At 37.8% G+C, this 17,738-nt stretch overlaps 2 long non-coding RNA genes across 7 annotated transcripts in view; one reads left to right on the top strand and one right to left on the bottom strand.

The window, feature by feature from the left end:
• The window catches only part of LOC106737854 (uncharacterized), a 140,572-nt gene extending 126,982 nt beyond the window's left edge, over positions 1 to 13,590 (bottom strand). For 5 of the 6 annotated variants that reach the window (XR_002088691.2, XR_002088689.2, XR_002088693.2 and 2 more), the window contains exons 1-2: positions 12,360 to 13,047; positions 12,188 to 12,261 (exon numbers count right to left, since the gene is read on the bottom strand). This is a non-coding gene — a long non-coding RNA (uncharacterized LOC106737854). The other variant, XR_002088690.2, reaches the window with a different exon arrangement.
• Positions 13,591 to 13,723: 133 nt separating this feature from the next.
• LOC109281903 (uncharacterized) overlaps positions 13,724 to 17,738 on the top strand; it is a 47,472-nt gene continuing 43,457 nt past the window's right edge. The window contains exon 1 of the long non-coding RNA XR_002088694.2: positions 13,724 to 15,520. This is a non-coding gene — a long non-coding RNA (uncharacterized LOC109281903). The remainder of the gene's footprint in view (positions 15,521 to 17,738) is intronic.

The following is a 17,738-nucleotide window of genomic DNA, read 5'->3' as shown; positions in this document are numbered from 1 at the left end:
ACTAAAAATATGTCACCTAAAACATAAAGTTCCCCACTAAAAATATATTTCAAAGTTACTCATGGGCTTCCCCCAACCCCGCAGTACAACACATGCCTGTTGAAAAATGTAACTGTGACAACGTTTGAGCTGAGACAGTACTATTGGATAAACTGTTATTTAGGGCCTGATCCTGCATCTACTTAAGTGAATCGGTTTTGCTTTTTACTACATGAATATGAGATGAATTAGCTTTCATTTTCCTTTTTTTTTAAATTATGGCTTTAAAACGATCACTTCATCTCAAATTGAAAATTTTGTTTAATGAGTTCTTGCTTTAAAAAAATCCCAATAAGGCCTAGGACTTAAACAGGAACAATAAAAACCATGAAAACAAAACTGTGCTGAGTACGCATGGATTTTTGGATAACTTTTCATTACTTAAAAAAACCCAAACTTTAATTTCTTACAAAAGAACCCTGCTGACTGCTAGAGAAAATAGACACATTTTTAAATAACAGAAAACAAAAGCTATTTATTCCATATTTTTCCTTACTACATTAGAAAAGAGTACCAGTTACATGTCTTCAGTGTCCAGTGTTTTTTTTCCTTGCAGGACAACAGGCAAATTCTTTACTGTCTTACACTGTGCAACCCCAGTGGACCTAATAAGTTACATGTCTGTGTAGAAACTGCTGCAATTGCCTGCTCCAATATGTCACAGACAGACAATATTATTAAGCTATTCACAAAATACCTTCTTGGAAATGGTAATCAGCTCCTAGATAAATGTATGCAGTAAGCTCTACAACACTAACACAAAGACAAACAAAAGCAATATGTTATATAAACGATGTGTTTTTGTGTTTAATAAAATAAGGTGGATGTGTAATTTGAATCCAAGTCCATATTTCTGTAATTTTTTTAGTTTGGCTGCAAGAAAAAAAAAAAATACAGATTGGAACATTTCTGGGGACTACGAGAAAGGCTCTTTATTAAGAATCCCTGAATTATGATTCAAACTTTTGTGTCCGTAGTGACCCAAAAGTAGTTTTCCTTCCCTGATTAGAACAAAACTAAAATAAGTAAAATTACCTACCATGGTTGTACATGTATAGACTTCCTGTCTATTGATTTCTTTTGTAGGATTTCTAATTCACATGCAGATTTACCCCTGAAACCGAAACCCCCATTACCCCCTGAAACTGAATTCCTGGTGCAGTCAGTAGCTCTCTTTCCTAGAGTATAAAGCTCATATTCCTAATCTGCCAGTCAGCCTCTGATGCAGTGTACTGCTGCAGTGAGTTTCCCGGTCTCCACTTGAGTGTGTGGCGGAGCCTGCTGGTCATTTTGAATATACCACCCACCTCACCGAAGGAGGGGAAAAATACTAACTTTGTCTTCTTTTCTGGTTTGAGCTGCAGGCACAGACAGGCACTGACTGTAGAGGAGGGACAGAGACTAAAACAATCACTGGAGCCACAGCACTGCCTACCAATAATTTTGAAAAGACATCCTGGGTGGGTTGAGACAACGGGGTGAAGAAACAAAAAGTGGTACAAAACCAGAAAACCATTAAAAAATACAAGACTTAGTTTTGAACAGTTATGCAAAAAGTACAAAAAAAAAAAAAAGGTTACTGGCAAAATAAGATTGCAAACTGTAACTCAACCTCCCTTCTACTTTCCCCCTTTAAGTTCATCACATTCATTTCTTTCATCTACTCTCAAGACTTCAAACAAAGGTGCAGGGACCATTCCTAGCTGGCATTTGCTCAACTCTTAGTACATAGGGCCCCAAACCTGGAGGCAATAGATGCTGTATTGAGCATAAGTAGTTATAAGTCTCAGGCAAGTTTTCAGAAGCATTCACAAAGTTTGTGTGTCCAATTTGAAACACCTAAATGCTCATTCTCAGATATTCTGATTTTCAAAACCTCTAAAATTCAGGCTGTAGATCTATATTAAGTTTAACTTTTAAAAATTAGAGCAAGCTAATTCAGGCTAAAGGACTTTCTTATATTATAAATGTGTACAGAAGTACTACTAACCAAGTAGCATATCTGTAATGGGCTGGCAGTAGGACAGGGGGGAAATGGGACAGGTACAATCATATAGATGTTATGGGATTTTTTCTTTTCAGTTTGACTGGTCTACTAAACACATGTAAAAATAATTCACATTCATAAGTGCCTGCAGGATCTGGATGTAAATAACACACTTGAAGAAAAGTAGAAAAATGAACTCGCATTTAAAATATTAATTAAAAAGCTAGCCTCCTATAATAACTACAAAAATATAGATTTTGCCATATACTCTATATGGCTTCCTCTACTTGGTCATATTCTAAGCAAGTCTGTTATTTAATTATAAAGTATATATCTTGTGCGTCTAGGGGCATTCTTCAGTGTAGCTGTAGCCTTGATGAGAAAGAAAACTGGAGACAGGGTTATTGAGAAAGCCTGTTAATTTGAGATGAGTGTAATTTGCTACACAATGCTAAAACTGTACTGTCCAGGCACTCTCAATAGTTCTTCTAGAAACTAAACTCCCTAGTACCAATAAGAAACATGGGATAGTAATGAAAGGAAAAAAAACAAAAAATGAATGCACGCAAATATTATGGTGAAAGGGATGGAACTATTATGGGGAAAAAGTCAGCAAACAAAAGATATAAAATATGTCACATACATTATTTTAACAAGCTTCCTCCCAGATAGCTACACTAGAGGGAAAGTTTGAAATGGTATGATTTGTAAATTTTTGCTTCCATGGTTATCGGATGTATTCTACAAGGGTATTTTTTATAATCAATCATCTAATTTATTTTCATAAACCACATTAGCTATCCATCATCATACATTTTCATAATTTTAAAGACACACCTACATTGAAAGGGGAATGGGCTAAGTGATTTAATAGATCTCTTCTATTGCTAAGTTTTCTGACACAAGCAGAGACTTTTACACCGTGTGCCTTGTAATCATTCTTATCGGTTATGAACGCTCCAAAAAGCATACTTAACTTACCAAAAGGTGGTGGCGAAGGAAACATAGCATGTCAAGTTAGGAAAGGCCTTAATCTTCCACTTTTGAAAGTTTGAATTAATATCCAACTTTAGATTATGAATAATAGTGAAATTTGGGAGACAAAGGCCCTCTCAGACCTCACTGCAAAACTAGAGGAAAACTTTAGTAGAGGGCAAGGTCACAATATATTTGCAGCCTTGTGGAAATTAATGTTATTAGTCCCTCAATTTCATGAGCATAAATTGTACTGATTTCAAAACAACTTAATTTCCACCATTAAAAACATATTATTCACTTGTTATTTATGCTGTACTTTGCACATGCAGACATTAACTGATTCTTACAACTGTTCTGTCAAAGCAGTAAAAGATTTCTATTCTCACTGTACGTATGAGGAAACTGAGGCAGGAAATTTACAGTGACTTAATCAAAACTAGAGAGCCAGAAGCAAAGCCTAATTATCCAGGCATTCCACCAGACTACAACACCAAAACATAGGAAATCATGGCCAGAGCCTATCTGGTGTTTAGGGAAGCAGAATTTAAAAAAAAAAAAAAAATTCACCAACACATTTTTCAAAGTAGCCAGTCACATAAACTGGTAGTAGAGTTCCTCCGAAATTAATGGGACAATGAAATTATTCACAGGAGTAGGCACACTCCACACAATAGTTAAGCTTTTAACGGACTAGTCCCTACAGATGAAATTCACACCTATGTGAAGGGTCAGAGCAAGGCTTACACACTATTGAAGTTAGCGGTAGTGAGACCTAAATGATGCATAAGCCTTCAGATGGCTTGCTGCAGAGGTGAATTTCACTCCTTAGGAGTAACAGTAGCAGAGTAAACAAGACCTCTTCTATAACTAGTGCTCAGAATTAGAGACTGGAATGCATAGTGAAATATATCTATGTAAAGCCCAAATCACCCACATAAAAACTTTTTCATCACTGAAAACCTTTCAAATGTTCTACTCAGGAGCTGCAATCAATTATACCATTCACCACCCAGAAAATGTTCACATTTTATCTCTGAAAGATGATACTGGGAGTTTTGATTTGTTCTTACTTTACAAGCCATTTTAAAAGTAGCAAACACAGTTAGACATAGTTCTAAATTCTTCCTACTCACTTCTCAAGGGAAGCTTGTTAATCATTCTTTATAGAAGGTTTTATTTTAGATTTGCCTACATCAGCTGAGGAACACCCAAATGACCACAGAAAGTTACAAAACTCAAACTTTTATGCAGGAAATGTATAAGAAATACACTTATTCTCCTTTTCCATGCAAGTTTCAATACATGACTAGCTCGGTGTGCACTCTCCACTGTATGCCGCTCATCAGATAGTCAAAATGAAGACAAATACGGTCATGGAATTTCAGTGTCCATGGACCCAATCAGGAGTTTCATAACTGATCATGGGGTTTTAAAATCATACACAATACAGACATCTATTCACAACAAGAAAAGACTTACTACTTTGGGAAGAGAAATATGTTTCAGTTTAATGCCCAATGTGCTTTTTAACTTGTCAGAACTGAAGAAATCAAGATTCAGATTCTATCATCACATTTCACTGAGTCATTAAATACAAATGTTATCAGCAAATATGAAGGCATTGGCATCTATCATAGGAGTCATGGTAGTGAAACCCCTTGTCTAGCATGAAGCAAAGCAAAGCAAGTCCTGAAGGACTCCTATACACTCAATTAATCGAGTCTGATGGAGCACAGAAATAAATGCACTCCAGCAGAATCTGGTGTCATGTGTATTAGCATCCCTGCATCAAAATATGGCAGCAGGGCACCTTGAACTAAAGCTCATTCAATGAGCTTCAGTTCAAAGCACCCTGCTGCCATTTTTCAGTGACACTTGGGCTCTATTAATTAAAAGCGCTTGCTAATTAAAGCCCCCTTGCACTTCCTGGAGCACCTGTAAAAATGCCCCAAATGTCTCCTGAAAGTGCCACCTATTTCCCAGCGTGCCCAGCTCTCCCACAATACATGCCGCTTTTAACTCAGTAGCTGACAGCCAGAAAGCAATCCCCCTTTTCTATAGGTACAACTAGGGGATGCAAACACCAGGCAGTGCTATTATATACTATTCTTCATCTCTTTTGCTTAGGGTTTGATGCCTAAGGACATTTTTGGTCGAAATACAAATATTGGATGCTTAATTTTTTCCCTACATACTAAGCAGGAGGTTAACTAATGGAAAATAAAAGACATAACATTGTAAATATGTTTTATGCATTTACTATGATTCTGTGGATGTGTGTGTACATGGATTATAAATATACAATATTTGTATTTTAAAATTATAAATAAGGAGGATTTATAGGTGGTCATCTCAGGGTAATTCTTACAGTATACAGTATACTGTATACAGCCTTCTATACACTATAAATGAAAAATGAGAAATCTACATCCATATACAAAAATCAATAGTGACCCATTTAATATTTAATTATATGAATGTAATAAACTATAATTTTATTGGTCAATTTTATTTTTAAAAATAGGTAATACAAAGTCTAAGCATGCTGCTCTTGTAAACTAGAACGAAAAAAGCTTTAATTTTCACACAGTATTCAAAACTGTGGAAGTGTTTATCAAGAGAACAGATACTCCTTGGTCATTGAGGCCTTAGGCCTTCCATAGGCTTTTTGTACAGTTTCTATTCATTTTGGGACACATACTTCCCCATTTCACACCCTTTGCAACATGGAGATTCCTGTTAAAGAAAGGCATTAAAACAAGATTTGCTTTCTGGAAGCCCACTGTTTAAATGAGTCAAACTAATCCAAAGAGAATTTAATAGTTTTTTCACTTTATATTCAGAGGCTCTCTCCTGTACCTGTTCAAGTTCAGTCTGTAGTGGGGCTGATCCCAAACCTATTGACATTTATGGGAGGCTTAACTGACTCTGAATTAAGACCTAAAAAACTTTTGGATGAACAAGCAAGACAAATATAAACTGTCAAGGACAACAAACATCTGGTTGGGATTAAAACTGTTAAATGACAACAGAGAATAAGAGCTGCACTTTTAAGAATAAATCTTAAAAAACTGATGTGGTGACATATAGAAGAAAATCTAATAATTCTAAAATAAGAATCCTGTCTGTATGAATGTACAGTTACAAAGATCCTATAATGCAATTAAATAGCTGCTCCAGACATCCTTTGGTACATTGAGTTAAAATAAAAGGATACAAAGAGTGCCGATACATTTAGAAATCTATGTAAAGGGCTTGTATGTATCAAGAGAGCACCTACTGGACAGAGATCACTAATAATAATTATTAATCATGATAATAATATTAATATATTCAAAACACTGAATACTGGATTTTTCATATGTATTATATTCTATAGGTGAAACCTTAAATCAGTAACTCTAACGTTTAGTGGGAACAATGTAAAGCTATTTGAAGGCATTTCATATAGCCTTTCTATACTACAAATACTGTTATCTGTGAAGCTGAAACCCACTATACTTAAAAACAAAAGGTGAAAAAGCAAAAAATCTCACTTTCCTATTGTGGTACAGGATACATTTATTTTAGTTATGAATGCGAAGTGACAGGCCTAATATGACTGCAAAACATTAAAATCCAAAAGCTAAGTAAATAAAATGACACAAAGTAAACATGGCAGTTTCTTTTTAATATTTTAGATCAATAATTTCTAGTATAGTTTTATATTTCTTAAAAACCAGAAAAAAAGAAAAGAAACTGAAGAAAATAGTCACCTTCAAAATTTTTCTAATTTTAGTATCTCAACATGCTAATGTTTATTAGTTCTTTTGGGTAGTTCACATTTACTCTCAAAATTGTATGAGCTTCTGATTATTAAAAGTTCCACTCCTTCAATTTCTCTATGAAATATCATGAGCAATTTAAGCCATTAAAAATGTGTATGCATGTAGGTATGTATTACATGCTAAATACACACAAGGCTTGAAAGCTGCATTCAGTGCTGTAAAAATATCATTCAGCAATTTAAATACATTCAGCCAAGAGCTCTAGAACCTGAAGACTTATTAAATTAATGTTTAATAAAGGACCATTTCTTTTTGTAAAAATTATTTTTTTTCTTAATTCCCTTTCCCCCTTTACAAAAACTATGATCAGTATTAGAAGCTATTTTTTCTCCCTAATGTATCTGAAAAGTTTTGAAAAGAGCGAGTTTTATGAATATTTTACAAAGATCAGGCAGGAGCTGAATGTTTTTCCTGACAAGATAACAGGACATGAGATTTGAGGTAACATTGGTCCTATAGTGGAGAAAAGAAATACCACATGGGTATCATAAATAATTAGGACCCTTCCAAGAATACTTTAATTTAAAGAGAGAATTCTTATGCATGAAGCCATAGCTTCAGTTTTGTTCCTAGTACAAACCCAGTGGCTCTTCCCTTCCCACCCGCCCCTCATTTATTACAACAGGGACACAAAGCTCCTTGGATCTTCCTTTATCAGCTTTTGAACTATAACTGACATGCACAATCTATTTTAAGATGTATTTGGAAATGACATTCCTGAATAATTTCAGGCTCTTGAAAACATGCAGAGGGCAGAAAGTCATGCTTACAGCTGCATCATAATTTCAAACTACTACACATAGAGGCTTAATGAGAAATACTCCCATTAACTTCAGTGAGCTTCCCATTAGACTCTTTTGTTTTTCAAGTTAAGATGCAACACATTTACCGACGAGGCAACAGTGTATTAGTAAATAATTGGTAGTACTGACCTTCAGAAAATAGCTGGGTTTTTTTAATAAAGAGCTACTCAAAATGACAAGTGCATGCATTTAACAATGGGCCTAAAATATCAGAGCACTTGAAAGGGCCTGATTCTGCAGTTTTTATTTACATGTACTGTCTCATGAGTCAGGGTGTCAAAAGATTGGGCATGTAATGAGACATTTGTGCCATTTTACCGATTAGATTACATGCATTAGCAGGATCCTGACATCACTGAAGTTACCTGGAGCTTTTCAGTTGATGTAACAAAGGGGAAGATTGATTCTGAATTTAAATGCATCCTTCTTTTAAAAATCATGAATTGATTACTTTACAGCTCTTGATCTAGACCAGATTTAGAAAAGCGAACCTGTAAAAGGTGTATATGTCATTATTTAGTGAATGTTTGTGCACAAAGGGATTAACCCAAAGTGTTAAATTCAACAGAAGGGGGATGGTCAATGTCAACAGGCTTTGAATCAGGCTCTGAGTTAACCAGCATGTGTAAAGGGGTTTACACTTGTATGAGAGTCTGTGCTGGTAAGTACTGGGAGGGCGGTTTGGGGGGGGGGGGCACGTGCAGGAGTGCACACAGTTTAAAAATTACTCCTGTCTCAAATCTACTGATTTACCACTTTCTACCTATCTATGCGTATATAATATGCTGGCCACTGTGTTTTCTACCTCTTACTTTAATTGCCAGTGTGTCTAGCTGTGTATTCACAAAAAAGAATTAATACATATCTTTCCACAAATCAAATGCCGTTTGCATGCCTACTCTATCAACACATAGAGAATACAGGGGGGTTTTGTACCTATAGTGCTCAAGAAACTGAAACCTACATTCATGTTTCGAATAAAAAAAATTTTTTGTTTTGCCATTTTCACACACTGTACCAGTAGGAATAGTGACATGGCCGTGCATTGTTATAGCTCTTCTATAACCAACAGTTTGATTACCTGCACCTGTGTCAAGCTGACAGCATGCGATGCAGTTTGGAGGAAAAATGTTTAATTAGAACACATTTCCATTTTCTGGATGGAAGGTATTGCAATCACAGGCCTATCCACCCCTTAAGCAGCGGTGTGCACAGGAGACCTTGAGCCTTGCTGTGTAGCCTGGTAGACCCCGCAGCGCTTTATTATGTCACCAGAGTGAGTGTCACATGGGATGAAGGCTGATTACAGCAGTGTTATTCCATTTGTGAGGAACACTTCATTGACACTTTCTTAAAAAAAATCTGGATGAAAAAAATCCTTCCTTTCACTGCATTTTGTGTTGTTGTAACTTTCTAGAGAACATTTCCTAATAGTCAAGAATGTATTAGAAAAAGGGAGTATTGTATTAATGTCTACATAAAATAAAATATACCTTTAAAATTATTTTAAATATGTGATATGGGCAAAACCAAGTAACTAAATCTCATTAGGAGAGATGCTGGAGGGGAGGAGAGAAGGGGGGAAATCTCTCCTTAGTATCTCCTGGCCCAAATCCTACAGTGCTCACGCAGGCAAAATTCCAATTAATTTCAAAGAGAGTTTTACCTGACTAAGGACGCCAGGGCTTGGCCTTCAATAATTCAAGTCCAATTTATCACCTTTGAAGGTGATTACCACATCATAATCCATCCATTTGTGTAAAGTGCTGTGTGCCTCGCTCATTTTGTTTTATAGCAGCCGACTCTTGATGTTTTGCATAATATCTGCTCTCAGTTGAGCACTTCATATTACTCATAGTCTTAGGACACATTTAACTTTTACTGTTGAATTCCCTGGTCTCCTTATATCAATACTATTTGGTAGCAGAAATACTTTTTAGTGGTTGTCAGCACGGTCTGAACAGAAAAGATCTGGGATTTTTGAATGCATCTCATTTACATGCAAGACCTTAAACAAGAACCAAGCCATTTTTAAGGTGAAGATTTATTTTTAAAAACTCCAACTAGTAACCTGTGATATCAGCATGTCCTATTTTTTTACATTCATGAAAACATTTAAATGAAAAATTTATATCAAATAGCACAATATAGATTTTTTTTAAATTATGGAGACTATTATTTTTATTTGCAGTTTTTACCACATCTACTCCACCAACTACAAAACAATACCTTAGAGCTTACTTTAAGAAGTTAACTGTTTTAGGACAATTCCTGATACACTGCTAAGTTGACTGTTTCATAAAATATTTCTATCACTGATTTTAGTTCAAATATTAGAAATACTGAAATGTAAAAATCTAGATGAAGTCAACAGCTTAATACACTATTTTTCATCTTTTTCCTTCAATTAAGATTCAAGCATGATTTTTATGCCTTACCAAGTTATTTCGTAGAACATACAAGGAAAATCTCATTACAAAATAGACCAATACCTGGTCTTCTCATTTTCATTTCCATATCAATTATTTTAACTAGTCAGCTACGTTAGAACAATGCAATATAATTCACTTTAAGTGATTTTACATTTCTTTTTTAAAATTACTAGTCAACAATACCAAAGCAACACCAATAACACAAGCTAGCAAAATAGACCTCTAGGTACAGTAACAGTAGGTCACCCATCACGAAGCAGGCTGAATTTCCCATTGGTGTGCATTTTCACTCTCTTCTGATTTTATAACTACTACCCCAAGTTAAGAAGCCCAGCTATTCTTCTACTTGTATTGTAGTGTGGAGCTTACACAGGCCCTAAACATATTTTTAAGAAATTAATTTTAGCTTTGCTACCAGTTGAGCCATACATTCTTAAATTCCTTTCTTGATCTATAGTGTTCACCAGTGTCTGCCTGGTTTTGAGCTCAGTCAGCTAATAAATACTGCTTTACAACTAAAAGTTATGAATTGTTTTCTGTTTTATGTTGCCATAAAACAGCCCAAATGCAATGCTATTATGTGGATGGTTTTGATCCAATACATTCAATGGCCTGAATTCATAGCTGTCTTTCCATAAATGTATGGGTATATTCTAAATATTTTTGTTTTTGAGAAAAGGTGCAGTTTAGGTTTATTGTTTCTTTGGTAAATTCATAGAAACAAATAAAATAAAAAGGAAGAACATGAATAAAATGTTACTAAGCCTTCACATTTTGCAATGTAAAGAAAGGAAACCAATTTGTGCTACTAGTATATACAGAAGGAATAAGATTGCCACTGTATGCCTGTAAAGTACATTTCTTTCCAGCAGAACAATGATACAGTCTCATATATTTGCAAATGTTCTTGGTTACACAAACAACACAAACTAAATATTATAGGTTCAGCTTTTTCTTAGTTCTATACTCTACTTAAGTGTGCAGAAGACTTGTCAAATTAAGATTCAGTCAGAATATCGTTCTCCACATGCTCTTTTGATCTATAAATGGCACCACCCTACAGAAGTAAAATACATACATAAATACTATATTTCATTAATAACTTAAGAAAAGAGAACTAGTGAGAGCGAGTGTGCTTATGTATTCACGTAGGAGAGATCAAGAGAAGAAAATATACTGCTGGTCCTTTAAGAGATTACAAAAGTAATCTTTAAGGTATCTACAAAAACATTAATTCTAAACTAAACAAGGGCAATACTGGGCATTCAAAACTATTAAATATGAAAAATGGAAATAGTTGTGCCAAGATGCACATTACTAATAAAAATAGGAAAAAACAACTGAAGTGGGATGCAATTACCAACAATCAGCACTAACATTCAAAATTATATACATTCATTTATGCAGGCATGTGCATGCACATACACAGAAGGCATAAAGGCTCCTGTACCAAAGATTTGCTATTTTATAATTGCTCTGAACATGACTGTTTATGAATAACCCCCCTCCCCCAAAAAAAGAAAAAAAAGGAACTCAAAATGTATATGACAACACTTGCTTTGTTTCTTTTTCAAGGTTTGAGCTTCCTAGTTAAATAAAAAAAATTCCCCCCCTACCCCCAGCCCTGAAAAAGGCAAAGAAGTTTGTTTTGGGGGTTTTTTTGGGGGGGGGGAAGAGTACAATTTTAAAAAGAAGCTACACTGTAATCAATGAAGGCAAGATTGGCACATGTCCTAGAACATTTGCATTCAGAAATAAAAGCTGTGATCGACCTTTGTCCGCTAAGAAAATGAAGCTTGCTGGCTTTAGCTAGCCTGGCAAAGGGAAGGGTAGAGCTGAGGGCACAGGAATGAACCGAAAAATTAATAACGATCCCACCTCCCTAATAACCTGCCAGCAAACGCCGCTAAAAGGAGTCTAAATCCGGACAAGATAGATGCATCTCCCAGATTCAAAAGGAACAAATCCGCTGTCGCAAATAAGCACTTTTAAGTTTCTGCAACTTCATCATTCCCCTACTTGGTGACTGCTCCAGTCACTTACTCTATTGTCGTGGCAAAGCAAGGCGCAATGTTACCGCATGTCAATGAGAAACATCGGAGGGATGGGGAAGAGTCTTACCCTGGGAAACAAGCCTCTGGGACCAGTCACAGAGTGAGGACGCCAAGGTGTTCACCTTGCAGCGCTGCAGCCTCCTGGAAAAGCACAGACAGAAGAGACCGAGTGAGCTCCACGGGATTTCTGGGGCTTGCAAGTGCATGCAGGCCTGGGAGAGCAGGAAGGCGGTCCTTACCTAGCAACGGGCTCCAGCTTCTCCTCCACATGCTTCCCCTGCCACAACCACCCTGGCCTGCCAGCTCCCGGTAACAACAATAGGAGGCTACGAGGGGTGGCATGAAAGAGAAGGAAAGAGAGGAGGACAGACAGAGGAAAAGAGAGAAAGAAGGGGAGGGGAAAGACAGAAGCGTGTTAAGCTTGTCTGGTAGTTAACTAGTCTTGAATGAAGAATGTTAGCAAACAGACAAACAGCATGTCTGATGCATGCTAATGGTCCTAGCTTCACCACTGCCACTATGAGTATTTCAGCATCCCCCCCCCCACCAAAAAAAACAAACCCTGCAAGGAAAAAAAAGAGACCCCCCCCTTACCCTTTTGAAATGCTTGCAAAGAATAATAATAATAAAAAAAAGTATCCCTAAACTTTCTCCTTTCAGCTACCAGCTAAAGATAAAATGAAACAGAAAGGTTGGTTAGCTGATAACATTTTACCAAAGCCTCTTAGAGATTTTCAATTCCTATTTTTGCTGGCTATTAATTTCCAATCCCCCCCCCTTTTTTTTTGTTGCTATTCTACTTCTTTTGTCTTGGAGCTGGCACCTGTCCCAGAGACAGCATTTTACTGCCCCCCCCCGCCTTTTCCCTCCTAAATACAGAAAGGGGGGGGGGGAGGGAATCCCTGAAGGATAAAACTATCACTACCCCCCCCCAACCTTCGCGGTATTTCCATTTCAGCCATGGTCGGACTACAAGGGGGTTGGAGGGCCATCATCCGCCCTTTTTTCGTGCGGCGCAGAGACCTAAAACATTTAAAAAAATATATGGAAAGCAGCTGGCTCCATGAGCAACACAGTGCATTGGTAATGGAAGGGAAAAAAAAAATCACAAAACCCTTCACTCTCATGGAATTCAAACGAGCAAAGCCTGATTCATGGCTCAGTCAAAGATATCAATTTCTTTGACCGAGGAGGGGAAAAAAATTTAAAAAGGAGGATCATCAGGGGAAAATACTTGGAGGTTTAACCAGGTACGGTACAGCCAGGCAAAGGACAGAAAAGAAGAAAAATTAGTCCAGCTTTTAAAAATTAAACGAGGAAGGTTAAATAAGGCAGGAAAAAAAATCAGAATATCCTATTTGTAGCATTTTAAAAAGTTGTGCTCTGGCAAAGGCCGTCTGAAGGGGAGGCCCTTGTAGCAGGAATGCAAGCAGCAGCAGCAGCCTTTTTTCAGAATCCAATCTCCCCCTCGCGAGCGAGCGCAGCAATCTGGGCGAGGAGGAGGAGTGTGTGAGCTGGCGAAACGGAGCCGGCTAGAGCTGATGATGAAACAGAGGCACGGCCCTGTGTGAGCAGCCTACTTTTCATCACACAGACACTGCATGCACCCCCTCCACACACACACACACACACACACACACACACGCTGCATGCACCCCCTCCACACACACACACGCTGCATGCACCCCCTCCACACACACACACACACACACTGCATGCACCCCCTCCACACAGACACACACACACACACACACTGCATGCACCCCCTCCACACAGACACACACACACACACACACACACACACACGCTGCATGCACCCCCTCCACACACACACACACTGCATGCACCCCCTCCACACAGACACACACACACACACTGCATGCACCCCCTCCACACAGACACACACACACACACACACGCTGCATGCACCCCCTCCACACACACACACACACTGCATGCACCCCCTCCACACAGACACACACACACACACACACACACACGCTGCATGCACCCCCTCCACACAGACACACACACACACACGCTGCATGCACCCCCTCCACACACACACACGCTGCATGCACCCCCTCCACACACACAGAGTGTATGCACCCCCCTCCACACACACACTGCATGCACCCCCTCCACACACACACACACTGCATGCACCCAACAATGACTGTAGCACCTCCCCACAGCTTCTGCATTTGCCCCCACATGCAGAGAAGCTATTTTTCTCACATACACACACACACTGCATGCACCCAACAATGACTACAGCACCCCCCCAACATGCAGAGAAGCTATTTTGCTTTTACACACTTTATACATGCACCCAACAATGAATACAGCACCTCCCACACAATAACGCAGCTTCTGCATTAGCCCCCAAATCCACACACGCACACTGCATGCATGCACCTAGCAATGAACACACACACACTGCATGCACGCACCCAATTAATACAGCACCTCCCCCCCACACAAACACCACTGCATTGCCCCCAAATCCAGAGCAGCTATTTTTCTTCCACACAAAGCAGTCTTGTGTGTTTAGATGTTTGTATACGTGTGTGGAGAGGAAGGAAGGAAGGATGGTGGGAGAGACACGGCAGTAGGCTCTTTTTATGCGTGCTACAATATGACGATATGCTTAAAAATGCAGTTCAGCCAACTGAGCTTTGCATGACGTCTCTTTTTCTTCCTTCTGAGGACCTTTCGGTGCAGATTTAAAAGCAACAACAACAAAGCAAAACCCAAAGCAGAAACACAAGAGACAATATTCCCTTTCCAAAAAAACAACCCCCCCCCCCAAAATCAAATGCATGTACTAAGCAGCATTCAAATGCAGCACAGAGAAACTAATGCAGCAAATGGGGATTTGGAGCAGTAAATACTGTATGTGACAAAACTTAGTGATTTTGTTTTCTCATGCCCTTACTTCTAAACCAGCTGCACAGCCAAGCTGAGGCTGCTTGGCCCTTATAACTATCTTGGCACCGAGTCAAAAGCTGATAAGCATTTGGGCGAGACAGCTCAACTGCTGTGCTGGAAGAAAAACAGCTGCCATGATTGCTGTTTGATTGAGAGCGCTTACACACACACAAAAAAAAAACCACATCGGACTGCAAAGACAGGCCACAAACGCCTGAGGATTCAGATTTAGAGGATCCACATACGTTTTCTTAAAAAAAAAGTTTTCTAAGGCTTTCCTTCCTTATTGTTTTATTATTTTAGAAGAAAACGTGCTACGTAGACTTGCTTTTCTTCTTCCCATCCCCCCTCCATAACCTCAAGCAAACTCAAGGAATCGTGCCAAAAGTCCCGTTGCTAGTTACCAAGTGCATTTTTTTAAACGTCCGTTTGATACTTCTTTCCCTCAAGCTCGCTGTGGAATACGCAAGTAAGATAATCTTTCTATTACTCCAAAAAAGAGATTCAAACAAACAAACAGCAACAAAAAAAGAACTTTCAGCTAAACTTGCTGGTTCATTAGAGGGGGGCAAAAGAAGAGGTAGGGGAAGAAGAATATTTTTTCTCTTCCCAGAGCCCAACATTTGGCTTTTTCCATTTGTGGCAGATCACTGTAACGCTATTGTAAAACAACTTCCTGCCCCTTTTGGCTCAAGTTCTAGAAGCTGCAAGGCTAAGTTCATAGCACAAACTACCTCCCCCCCCCCCTTTGCCGAAGAAGCAAGACAAAAAAGAAAAAGAAAAAAAAATCCCCGCAAATTATTCCCCCCCCGTTTTTGGTGATGGACTCATAAAGTGACTTTATTGCAGCTCTTTTAAGAATATTATGCAAGAAATTCCATATCCCGGCTGGATAATGGATAAATATAAAAGGTGGGGTTATTCTGTGTGTGCGTGCGTGTATAAATGTATATATGTATTTTTTATTTTAAATTCTAAGTTTCAATATCAGCATGGAAAACATACTAATCTACTTAATCTGCTATGTTAACTTGCATATCTATCATAACTGAAGATGCTGACATTTTATATGCAGCCCCCACTCTAGTTTTCATCTGCTTTTGTATTATAAATTAATCTAATATCCATCCCTCTTTCTCTTCTCTCCCCTCCCCCCCACAACTCAATTAAAATATCATCCAAGGCTCTAAACTGTCCCTGCTAAAAATTGGAGAGGTTTGCAATCTTTCTGATATAAACCAAAAAAGAAAACTTGCTCTCTCATGATCTTTCTTTCTCTCTGTCTCTCTCTCAAGTTTCTCTCATAGCAACAGCATTTCCAACATTTCTTGGTACGCCTGCTTTGGCGTACATCCGCATTTCTGTCCGTCCAAGTGTCCTTTTGTGTCACATCTCGCCATATCAGTCAACCAATGAAATCTCTCTCTCTCTCTCTCTCTCTATATATATATATATTACATGTTATTGATATATTCAAAAATTGTTTTACATTTTGCCTTACAAAAAATGTTATCAAATGTTTGATTTCCCCTACATGAAAAAGAAGACCTTATAGTAATCACCTTAAGGATGCTTCCTTCTAGAAAATGTTGTCATAAAGAAAAAAAGGGATTAGGTGATTAGTTAAGGAAAGTCATGCTTGTCCCTGTGCTTTAATATTTATTCTGTTTATACCATCTCTTTCACGACTACTTTAGATCAGCCATGTGGTTTCATCTAATTGGAACTCCCCTCCCCCTGCCCGCCCCCAATATGGCTCTTAGGATCTTATGAACTATTTCTGATAAACAAGTATCCTTAGTGAAGTTATATGTCTCAAAATATTGATCAACAGATAATAGGAAAATAAATGGGGTGGGAGGGAAAAAAGTGAAGATGCAAGTTTTTATTCCCTTAGAATTAAGATTTTGTCTCAAGAGTCTGCTCTGAAAACCTACTTGTAAACTCACTGTCCTGCAAAGTGAAGTAAAGGTATTTCAAGCCATAGCTTTTCCAAACCACAGCTTCTTTTCCATCTTGAATGAACCCAAATCATTCTTAAAGTATATAATATTTACATAATCTGACCTAGTGTCATTTACAAAATGTAGATTATACTTAACACTGGTAAAGAAAAGTAGCACAGCTTCCAGTATAACCATTCCAACAATTAAAGTGTACTCTGTGGAATTGCAAAGACTAGCAAAAGCCATTAATAGCTAAGAACTAAATACCACAGCGTATTTGACAGTAGATGTTTCTGCAATATTTGACAGTAGATTTTTCCACCTACACATAATAGGTTATACTGAAAGCCATCTTCTCTTTTTCAAGGGTAACTTTTATCAGATTTAAACAGTTAAAAGGTACTATTTCAGCCAGATTTGGAAAATAGAGTGCAGCACATGCAGTTTGCATAAATGACTCTTAGCTGAGCTGCGTCATGTTGAATTGAGAACAACTGCTTCAGTGAAACAATGAAAGACTCTCTGACATCAAACTTTTTCATACAGCCTCAAATCTTAAGAAACAGTTCAACCACCAGCTTTCTAAGCAGGATAAATGTTGTTTCAATTAAGCCAAAACAGATGCTGTCTGGTTTACCCTGGCCATTTTTTTAAAATGGTGTGAAATTATAGGCATTACAAATATTTTGTTTTTAAAAATCTTATTATTAGGCTATTACAATAGAAAAATGTTTACGTGAT

The sequence above is a fragment of the Alligator mississippiensis genome, chromosome 4 (genome assembly GCF_030867095.1).
Source record: "Alligator mississippiensis isolate rAllMis1 chromosome 4, rAllMis1, whole genome shotgun sequence".
NCBI lineage: Eukaryota > Metazoa > Chordata > Crocodylia > Alligatoridae > Alligator > Alligator mississippiensis.
This window is presented reverse-complemented; position numbering and strand designations above follow the sequence as displayed.